This window comes from Oncorhynchus gorbuscha, linkage group LG07 (genome assembly GCF_021184085.1).
Source record: "Oncorhynchus gorbuscha isolate QuinsamMale2020 ecotype Even-year linkage group LG07, OgorEven_v1.0, whole genome shotgun sequence".
NCBI classification, from domain to species: domain Eukaryota; kingdom Metazoa; phylum Chordata; class Actinopteri; order Salmoniformes; family Salmonidae; genus Oncorhynchus; species Oncorhynchus gorbuscha.
The window spans coordinates 61,643,000-61,646,236 of record NC_060179.1 but is presented as its reverse complement, the minus strand read 5'-3'; the positions used below and the strand labels follow the sequence as shown (position 1 = coordinate 61,646,236).

Below are 3,237 nucleotides of genomic sequence, written 5' to 3'. Positions count from 1 at the left end.
ACAGGACTGCAACAACTGCCCGAGTTACACCAGGAACGCACAATCCTTCCATCAGTGCTCAGACTGTCCGCAATAGGCTGAGAGAGGCTGGACTGAGGGCTTGTAGGCCTGTTGTAAGGCAGGTCCTCACCTTACCTGCAACAATGTCACCAATAGGCACAAACCCACCGTTGCTGGACCAGATAGGACTGGCAAAAAGTGTTCTTCACTGACCAGTCTCACCAGCGGTGATGGTGGGATTTGCGTTTATCGTCAAAGGAATGAGCGTTACACCAAGGCCTGTACTCTGGAGCGGGATTGATTTTGAGGTGGAGGGTCTGTCATGGTCTGGGGCAGTGTGTCATAGCATCATTGGACTGAGCTTGTTGTCATTGCAGGCAATCTCAATGCTGTGTGTTACAGGGAAGACATCATCCTCCCTCATGTGGTACCCTTCCTGAAGGCTCATCCTGACATGACCCTTCAGCATGACAATGCCACCAGCCATACTGCTCGTTCTGTGCGTGATTTCCAGCAAGACAGGAATGTCAGTGTTCTGCCATGGCCAGCGAAGAGCCCAGATCTCAATCCCATTGAGCACGTATGGGACCTGTTGGATTGGAGGGTGAGGGCTAGGGCCTTTCACCTCAGAAAGGCCCGGGAACTTTCAGGTGCTTTGGTGGAAGGGTGGGGTAACATCTCACAGCAAGAACTAAAGCACCTTATACCACCCACCACTGCGACCTGTATGCTCTAGTCGGCTGTCCCTACATATTCGTCACCAGCCCCACTGGCTCCAGGTCATCTACAAGTCCATGCTAGGTAAAGCTCCGCCTTATCTCAGTTCACTGGTCACGATGGCAACACCCACCCATGGCACTCGCTCCAGCAGGTGTATCTCACTGATCATCCCTAAAGCCAACACCTCATTTGGCCGCCTTTCCTTCCAGTTCTCTGCTGCCTGTTACTGGAACGAATTGCAAAAATAGTTGAAGTTGGAGACTTTTATCTCCCTCACCAACTTTAAACATCTGCTATCTGAGCAGCTAACCGATCGCCGCAGCTGTACATAGTCCATCGGTAAATAGCCCACCCAATTTACCTACCTCATCCCCATACTGTTATTATTTATTTACTTTTCTGCTCTTTTGCACACCAATATCTCTACCTGCACATGACCATCTGATCATTTATCACTCCAGTGCTAATCTGCTAAATTGTAATTATTCGCCAACTCCTCATGCCTTTTGCACACAATGTATAAAGACTCTTTTTTATGTATTTTTTTTTCTACTGTTATTGACTTGTTTATTGTTTACTCCATGTGTAACTCTGTGTTGCTGTCCGTTCACACTGCTGTGCTTTATCTTGGCCAGGTCGCAGTTGTAAATGAGAACTTGTTCTCAACTTGCCTACCTGGTTAAATAAAGGTGAAATAAAAATAAAATAAAAAAGAACTGGCAAATCTGGTGCAGCCCATGAGGAGGAGATACACTGCAGTACTTAATGCAGCTGGTGGCCACACCAGATACTGACTGTTACTTTGATTTGCTGAGTTTATATACACACTACCGTTCAAAGGTTTGGGGTCACTTAGAAATGTCCTTATTTTCCATAAAAACATACTTGAAATTAGTTGTAAATATAGTCAAGACATTGACAAGGTTATAAATAATGATTTTAATATAAATAATAATTGTATCCAAACTTTGCGCTTGTCAAAGAATCCTCCATTTGCAGCAATTACAGCCCTGCAGACCTTTGGCATTCTAGTTGTCAATTTGTTGAGGCAATCTGAAGAGATTTCATCCCATGCTTCCTGAAGCACCTCCCACAAGTGTAGACATTGTTAATGTTGTAAATGACTATTGAACCTGGAAATGGCAGATTTTTTAATGGAATATCTACATAGGCGTACAGAGGCCCATTATCAGCAACCATCACTCCTGTGTTCCAATGGCACGTTGTGTTAGCTAATCCAAGTTTATCATTTTAAAAGGTTAATTGATCATTAGAAAGCCCTTTTACAATTATGTTAGCACAGTATCTGGAGCATCAGCATTTGTGGGTTCGATTGCAGGCTCAAAATGGCCAGAAACAAATAACAGTCTATTCTTGTTCTGAGAAATGAAGGTTATTCCATGTGAGAAATTGCCAAGAAATTGAAGATCTCATACAATGCTGTGTACTACTCATTACAGTGCAAACTGGCTCTAACCAGAATAGAAAGAGGAGTGGGAGGCCCCGGTGCACAACTGAGCAAGAGGACAAGTATATTAGTGTCTAGTTTGAGAGACAGACTCCTCACAAGTCCTCACCTGGCAGCTTCATTAAATAGTACCCGCAAAACACCTGTCTCAACATCAACAGTGAAGAGGCGACTCCGGTATGCTGGCCTTCTAGGCAGAGTTCCTCTGTCCAGTGTCTGTGATCTTTTGCCTAGCTTGATCTTTCTTTTTATTGGCCAGTCTGAGAGATGGCTTTTTCTTTGCAACTCTACCTAGAAGACCAGCATCCCAGAGTACGCACTTCACTGTCACTGTTGATGTTGAGACTGGTGTTTTGCAGGTACAGACATGGTTTTACACAGTATTTTGATGAGTTGAGCTTTTTGAACAGGTGAAAGACAGCGAGTAGAATATGATAGAATATGGGAAATATGAATTGTATATATGGGAAATCATTCCTAAAGGAAATCAATCCACAGAACTCTATAATCCAACGTTTGTGAGGCATAACAAATATAATTTTGTGATGAATAGAGAAACGTCTCTGTGTATGATGTCACTGTGCATGGAAAGATATGAGTGTTTGTGTGGACTCTTAGTCAGGCCATTGTATAAAAGCATTAGTCTTCGAGTGTAAAAAATAAATACATAGGTGTAGCCTATGCAACTCAGGTTGGCAAAACAACCCCTCTATAACCCTCTCTCTAATCTAATTTGGATGTTACCATAACGGAAATGTCTGCATCCCGTGACCATGTTTTGTCCGTGCGCAAATTATAAGAAGGAAAAAACTGAATTGCTAGGCAGCACAACTCGATCCACAAATCCTAATGCGCGTTTTGGGCTGTCACAGACTCACATATATGTTTAACAATACAGTAATCTCTCTTTCTTCTTCGGAATTCCTCCTAACCTTCTCTCCTCCTATCATTTTGCGCACCATGCTCTCCCACCTCAGCTCTTATTCGCTCACTCCAGCTCAAAACATTTGTGCAGTTAGTTCTAGCTCCATCGACTCCTGTGTGTGAGA

General features: G+C 43.5%; 1 protein-coding gene across 1 annotated transcript in view; it reads left to right on the top strand.

Annotated features, from left to right (window-relative positions):
- Nucleotides 1-3,208: 3,208 nt before the first annotated feature.
- The window catches only part of LOC124040165 (protein shisa-9A-like), a 45,085-nt gene continuing 45,056 nt past the window's right edge, over nucleotides 3,209-3,237 (top strand). The window contains exon 1 of the mRNA XM_046357078.1: nucleotides 3,209-3,237. This exon is cut by the window's right edge and continues 871 nt beyond it. The gene's annotated coding sequence lies outside the window, so the exon portion shown is untranslated.